This window comes from Silurus aristotelis (assembly GCF_946808225.1).
Source record: "Silurus aristotelis genome assembly, chromosome: 2".
Lineage (NCBI taxonomy): Eukaryota > Metazoa > Chordata > Actinopteri > Siluriformes > Siluridae > Silurus > Silurus aristotelis.
Genome location: NC_139575.1, coordinates 5,209,254 through 5,217,495, shown reverse-complemented (window position 1 = coordinate 5,217,495; position 8,242 = coordinate 5,209,254). Strand labels below are relative to the sequence as shown.

General features: G+C 36.5%; 1 protein-coding gene across 1 annotated transcript in view; it reads right to left on the bottom strand.

The window, feature by feature from the left end:
* Positions 1–749, bottom strand: part of sema5bb (sema domain, seven thrombospondin repeats (type 1 and type 1-like), transmembrane domain (TM) and short cytoplasmic domain, (semaphorin) 5Bb) — a 76,878-nt gene extending 76,129 nt beyond the window's left edge. The window contains exon 1 of the mRNA XM_083562648.1: positions 666–749. The gene's annotated coding sequence lies outside the window, so the exon portion shown is untranslated. The remainder of the gene's footprint in view (positions 1–665) is intronic.
* Positions 750–8,242: the final 7,493 nt, after the last annotated feature.

Here is an 8,242-nt window from a genome sequence, read left to right as displayed (position 1 = left end):
TTATGGAATGCTTTTCTGCTCACCACTATTGTAAAGAGTGATTATCTCAGTCACCATTTTTTTTTTTTTTTCTGCCAGCTTGAGAACTTATTCTCCATTAACATTAACTGAAGCTTTTTTCCTGCATCTGTCATCATCAACTCCTGACACCTGATTCTTTTTTTTTTTTTTTTTTTTGATTGGATAATGGCCCGAATGCACAGATATACAGGTGTTCCTAATATAGTGGACGGAGTGCATGTACTAAAGCAGTAATACTCATGATACATAGGATATGCTGCATGTTGGACTCTCAGAAGTGTGCGTGTGTAAAAGAAGTGAACACTAAACCCAGACATCTTTTTGCATTGCCTTTTGCATTTCACATGAGCAAACCTAAATGCATAATATATATATATATATATATATATATATATATATATATATATATATATATATATATATATATATATATATGATATGATTTATTTTATTTTTTTTGCATTTGCATTTGCATTTATGTAGATTGGACAGTTTTTAAATTTCCATTATGTAAAATATGGATATTTATAAACTGAGTAAAACCTGTAAAAAGTTGCTAAAGATTTCTTAGTAAACCCCGGACCCAGAAAAAGTGCGCCCTCACCTGTAAGAATAAAATAAATTATATAAAATATATACATTACCTGTGTATGAGCAGCTCCTGGACTCAGCTCAGTCTCTGCACAACACAACACGGTCATGCGAACTCCGCGCGCTCCCGACGCCAGTGTGCGCGCACAATGAACCAAACCAACATTACTAAAAGCGGGGGGGGAGAGAAAAATCCCCATGGAATGGAATACTGGTTAAACCCTCCAGGTTTCAGGTTTATACCAAAACAAGGACCGTCTTAATAATCAATACACGTTAATTGTAGTTACATCGCTCGGACGGACACGTGTCACACCCCTTTGTGCGGTCATGGTCTCTTCCTAGTCATTAAACACACTGGGACAGGAGTTTCTCTGGAGGTTATGATGAGCAATAACCTTCTTATGAATGATGGATGAAAAAATGTATGAAATGTATGAAATGGATAAAAAATGTAGATGCCCACAGCTTTACATGGCTTCTCGAAATGATATGCATTATGTAGTGTTTTTCTCCATCACTGTAGGAATAATAAATGAGAATTAGATTGTAATCCATACATTTTTGGAGGAAACACTGGGAAGGATAATAAACACTGACAGAATAGACAAACTGTGACAAAAACTGACTCTTCAGTGTTCCTTTACTAATTATTACACACAGGCTTTTATATATATATATATATATATATATATATATATATATATATATATATATATATATATATATATATATATATATATATATATATATATATTTATTTATATTTATATATCCACTTAGGTAAAGAAAATAAATTTCACTTCCAACTGAGCAGTTAAGGATTAGGGGCCTTGCTCAAGGGCCCAGCAGCAGCAGTTTGTTAGTTTAATGCGTTCAACTTTTACTTGATTAGTTTATAGCTAAAGCTAAGACCATTTGAATCTAACAATCTATACAAATACAAAAGGAATCTACTTGATATCTCTTTTTCTCTTTCCTTCCCCTTCCTTTTTCACATCTTTATCTTTATCATTTATTTTAATGTATTTTCATTTCTTTAATATTGAAATTTTATATTTTGCATTGCAAAACCTTTACAGGGTGACTTACAATTATCTCATTTATACAGCTGAGCAGGTCAGTGTTAAGGGCCTTTCTCATGGGCCCAGCAGTGGCCGCTTGGCGATGTTGGGATCTGAACTCAAGACATCACATTACAACATTTAACTACTGAGCCACCACTTTATATTTTAATTTTTTTTTATTAAAAATGACAAAATTTTTTCCTTTAGTATATTAGTCATGAATATTAAATGTTAATTATGTAAATGTTAATTCGTGAAAAGGTTTTTTTAATGTTTTGCCATGAATATTGAAATTAAAAAGCATTAAATATAAAAGTGATTTTTAAAAAAATGTACATGATTAAATGGCGAAAACTTTTTATTTTTAATGCTTTGAACTGAGTGGTAGTGGGGGAGTGAGGGGAGTGGTAGCTCAGCGGTTAAGGCGCTGGGTTACTGATCGAAAGGTCGGGGAATCAAGCCCCGGTATCGCCAAAACCTGCCACTCTTGGGCCCTTGAGCAAGGCCTTTAACCCTCTGTGCTCCAGGGGCGCCATATAATCTCTGACCCCAGCTTATGATCAAGCAAATTTCACTGTGCTGTAATGTATATGTGACGAATAAAGGCTAATCTATCTATCTATCTATCTATCTATCTATCTATCTATCTATCTATCTATCTATCCATCTATTATTAGTTTATGGTTAAAATTATGACCATTTGAAGTGGTCCACCAACATAAGACACTATGAAATACAAAGATACTAAGGATATAACAGGAAAAGAACAGATTTCTATATCAAAGATTTGTATTTGCTCTTTCAACATCCCATTTCAGGTTTATTCCCCATCTGCTTTTATATTAACCTCCACTCCACTAGATTGATATTCTCCTAGATTTTGGAGTTGCTTGTGGAGGCTTGCGCTTATTCAGTCACAAGAATGTTAATAAACTCAGGTAGTGATGTAGGTGAGGTGAAGACGCCTGGGGTTCAGTCAGCGTTCACATTGATCCCAAAGGTGTTCAATGGGGTTGGGGTCAAAGCTTTATAGCAGGAGATCTTCCACTTTAAACCATGTAAATTATATTTGGAGAAAAAAAATGTCTCCAACCCTGTAACTGTAGCAGCCATTTTTCTTTTTTTTTCAGTGGTACTTCTGCAGTATTTCGGAAATGCTTTGCAAAATCGACATCCAGGCTGCAGCCCTGCAGTGAACAACCCCTGGCCCGAGCTACCATTTCACTACCATTTCACAAGTGCAAAAAGAATGCTGCTTTCTGGATGTACAGGAAATTTGCCTGACCGGTGAGTATGTGCCTCCATGGCCTGATTGATTGGACATCGTTGGTTTAGCTTATAAGGTTTTTTCTCCTTTGGAAAGCCCGAGGCAGTGCAAAGACCAAGGATTCTCTTCTGAAATAATATTTTATTGTAGTCGACTGAGTAGAAATATTGCACACACACCAATTTCAGACTGTAAATAAGTTAGAATCCCATTCTGCGAGCTGTAGAAAGTGCAGGCAGTGTAAAGATTACGGCAAACAGAGTTCTGGGACCATGTTGAGCAAATTTCTTCTGCACATATTGTGCTGTCCTGATGGTGTGATTGCGTAATGCATGAATTTTTCACTCCGCCCTGCTGAGATCCGAGAGGCCAGCGGTCCTTCATCCATCACACTCTGCACACGCTGTGTATGTGTGTGTATGTGTGTGTGTGTTTAAACTCCTTTACAGTATAAGATGAGCACAGCGAAGCAGAGCACAAATGGTGACCATATGTTCATCAGCTCTCCATCTGGCCGATCCAACATCAAACACGTCAGTGTATTTAACGTGTGCTCAGTGTAACTCACTTCAAGTTTGTTCAGTGAACCGCTGAAACTTTTTTTTTTCACGTGATAGAAAAAAAAACTTCCCCAAAATAAAACATGATTAAAAAAATCCCTCAGGAAAAATATACAACTGCAGCTCAGCTTTACTGAGACATTTTCGCTTTCTTCCTCTCATTTAAGTCAAGTTCAGTTCAGCTGTAACAGTATCCTATGACGTAACACGGTGTTGCAAAATACAACACATCTGTGCACATCTGGGGACACCGTAATTACATGTATTTATGTGAGCAAAATCGTTTTGAAGATCGATTCGTTTATTTTCTAGTGGAAGCGCACAAGTAAAGCTTCGCAATATCTCTGTAGGTTATTTACAGGAAACAAAATTAATTAGTAAACCTCTCGACTCCTCTAATCCGTTTGGTTTGTTTTCCCATATACACTATAAAGGTGATTAGAGGAATAATGGAACAAAATGAACTGAATGACACAAAAAAGATTCGTGATGAATTCGTCATCATTCGATTTTGATGAACGAGATTCAAAGAACCGAGTCACTAAAATGATCCGATCTTCTCATTACTAAAACAAAAACTTTCAATGACAGTTGAAAAAGGCAACAAGTTACAAACTACTGAAGCTCGTTTTCTTTTGATCAAAATTTTTTTCCCACTATGACGGATTTTTAAATGGTAAAAAACGAACCAAAAAAAAAAATCAAGATCCTGCATCCGACTTTACCGAAAGTTGCCATGAGATTTGCATGACAATAATCCCATGATCCAGGTGTGATTTCTCACACTTGTCATTTTCCACACATTGTCGCTTAACACCTTTTTCATACTTTTGTTTTACACATTTATGTTTACACAGTACATACAGTGCATCTGGAAAGTATTTACAGCGCTTTACATTTTCCACATTTTGTAATGTTACAGCCTTATTCCAAAATGGATTCAATTAAATCGTTTACGCAAAATTCTACAAACAATACCCCATAATGACAATGTGAAAGAAGTGCGTTTAAAATCTTTGCAAATTCATTAAAAATAAAAAACCTACATACTGTAAGTAAGCAAGCCTTTTTGAGATTTATGCTACAGGCTTGGCCACCTATTTCACCAGTTTCTCCCATTCTTCTTTGCAGAACTTCTCCAGCTCCATCAGGTTGGATAGGGAGCGTCGGTGCACAGCCATTTTCAGATCTCTCTGGAGATGTTCAATCAGAGTCAAGTCTGGGCTCCGGCTGGTCCACTTAAAAACATTCATTTCATCAAGGATGTCTCTGTTCATTGCTGTATTCATGTTTCCCTCAATCCTGACTGTTCTTCCAGTTCCTGCTATTTAAAAACATCCCCACGGCATGACGCTGCCACCACCATGCTTCACTGTAGGGGCTTCACATTGGTCAGGTGATGAGTGGTGCCTGGTTTCCTACAGACATGACATTATATATATATATATATATATATATATATATATATATATATATATATATATATATATATATATATATATATATATATATATATATATATATATATATATATATATATATATATATATATATATATTTTTTTTTTTTTTTTTTTTTTTTTTTTTTTTAATATTATAAAATAAACAAATAAATAAATACACAGAAGGAATAATAATTGAGTATACAATAAAATGTAATACAAAACAATGAATGGTTAACAGAAAGAAATAGTGCAAAAAAAGTTCATTTGTAAACAAATTTGAAACAGTATTAAAGGTGCTTTAGCCAGAAAATCTGAAGTGATTTGACAATTCTAACAATAATAAGAAACACAGATCACTCACTGTTTCTAATATTGTGTCAGGCTGAGACATATTGTGCAGCCCATATACACCAATCTTTATCTCTCAGTCTTTTTCTCTTTTCCTTCATGCCTCTTTCTCTGTCATTCTGTCTCTCACATCTTCCTTTCCTTCTTCCTCTGTCATCTGTCGTTTCTTTTTTCATCCTTTGGAAAATGTGAAACAGAACAGCCAAGTGTGTGTGTGTGTGTGTGTGTGTGTGTGTGTGTGTGTGTGTGTGTGTGTGTGTGTGTGTGTGTGTGTGTGTGTGTGTGTGTGTGTGTGTGTGTGTAGGGCTGGGTGTGTCAGTACACGAGGCTGTTTAAGGCATAATTCGAACTTGACATCACAATTTTGCACATGTTAATACACATGAACTTGTAGTGAGTCAGGGCCTCAAAACATTACATAGCTGCTGTTGGAAAGCAAGAAACCTCACAATCCTGATCATGAGCTCATATTTCTTTCAATAAAAACTCATAAAGTTACCAACGAAGGATTAACAGCAATACCGCTGTCAGAATACAAGAATTTGCAAAGACTCAAACACAGACCTAGAGCAGACTTAGAGCAGATTTACCTCAGACGTCAAGCTGCCAGTGAACATCCAGGAAGCTCTGGTCACACTCACCGAACTTATTAGTATTTACTTTCACACGTGTTAGGAAGCCATTTGATCACGTAAATCCAGTTACGAACACGTCTCCTGCAGGGATAAAACTGTGAAACAGAAGGACAGGTAGTGTTAAGCTGCTGAGCTTCCTGATTCTCATTTTGGCACATGTGCTCTGAGACACACTGAAGTTCACCATGTCGGTAATGCACCGTAACTATGGCACTGCATGGAACAAACAGCAGAAAAAAAAATACTTAATAGATTGTGGGCTGTAGGAAAGTACAATGCAATTAACAAGACTTCACAAGAAAGCCACAGGAGTGCATGATTAGACAAATTGATCATGAGCTTAATATGAAGCAGGTGAATGTAATCAAAACATAGCAGAGATAAACCAGAAACAAGACATGAGCGGAGATAAGACTGAACTCAAAAAGCACGTATATGAAAAGGCTATATGAATAAAACAGATCAAGAAGGAAATACAAATAGGGATGCTGTACACACTGGGAGCAGCATTGCACACCGAGATATTTGGAAATAAAGAGCATTTCTTTTATGATTTCTAATAAGATATTTTCAATCTTCTGTTATTTGTATTCAGTCGACAATTGCTTTTTTTTATTTCCGAGTCAGTTCCCATCAACTGACACGGAAATAAATGCTTCATATGTGAAAGTTTAAATCTCCCACGCAGCCGTTTCCAAAACGTCAAAATACAGGTTAAATGATTTCACTTGCAACGTCCTTTCTATTATAAAAAGCCAGAAACCAGTCAAACAGAGAACAAATTACAAAGAGAAAAGGCACAGGAATGCGGAAATAAAAATCATTTCTCCATCTTCTTGGTGAACTTTTACCGTGAAGAGTCATAAATCCTGGAAGCGAGTAGGAAAAAAAGAAGGCTGTAAACTACTAATTAGCAGTCATATGTGCTATATCTACTTGTCATGCTGTGTCTGTGACCTTTCCGTTGGCAGACCGGTCCCAAACCGCTCGTGTAGCTCAGAATATAAATAAGAAATAACAGATCATGATCGATATGAAAAGGTTGAAAGAGGGGCAGAGGAGGGGAAAAAGTGATTTCTTTGTTATTGTTTGAAATGCAGAGCCTTGAGGAATAGACAACGGGGAAACTCGACGGATCCGGCGTCATGAGCTGTTGTGTACTGTCTGGTGATGTGGAGTGTAGGTGCATGTGCATGCACGATGTCACATTTGGAGGAATGTTGTCCAATACACCGATCAGGCATAACATTATGATCACCTGCCTAATATTGTGTTGGTCCCCCTTTTGCTCAAAAACAGTTCTGACCCTTCGAGCATAAACAACATTAACTTCTTCAGCAATTTGAGCGACAGGAGCTAATCTGTTGGCTCAGACCACACGGACCAGCCTTCGCTCCCCACGTGTATCAAGTGAATTTGTTTCCAATAAAAAAAAATTTAATCAGAATATACAAGATGAATGTCATATTCAGTTGCTTTCTGTATTCTCAAAAGGTCTCTAAAGAAATTTCACATGCTGAAAGTCTAGTGTTCATGCAGCTTTAGCTTATTTCATTGCTTGCCATCATCTTATTTATATACTCGCCATCTGTTTAGTTATCAGATTCAGAAAAGTTATCAGATTGGCCGATCAAGTGGCAGCAGCCATCATGGGAAAAAGACTTGCACAAACCGGACAGCTGAAACAAATCCTGTCTTTTATTCAGTTTTCAACAGTCCAGTTTTAGTGAATTTGCACTCCTAAAACCTCAGATTCCTGTTCTTGGCTAATAGGAGTGGGACGTGATGTGGTCTTTCCCTCTTGTAGGTCATAATCTTAAAGTGTGATGTCTTGTGCATGCTGAGATGTTTTTCTTCTCACCAGTTATTAAGTGTTCATATGAACAAAATCCTTTCTGGTAGTTAAATCGAATCTGGGGTTTTTTTCCTCGTATAAACAAGGCTTTTCCACCCACAGATCTGCCACTCATGCAATGTAATTTTTTTGTTTTTCACACCATTTTATGTCAAATTGAGCGACTGGTTTTCATGTGTGCATGAAACTTCCAAGAGTTTAGCAGTTTCTGAAATACTCAACCAAGCCCATCTGTAATCAACCATCTCCAGCAACCTTATTCTCCATTCTGATGATTTATATAAACAAAACTCTAAAAACCAAAGCTGCGAGGATTTATGCATTGTACTGGAGCTACATGATTTAATAATTGCATGAATGTACAGTTGAACAGATGTTGCTAGAAAAATAGACAGTAAGTGCAGTATCTCTTGCTTTTATGCCACTATTCCATTTTCCACTCCATTTTTTCTGT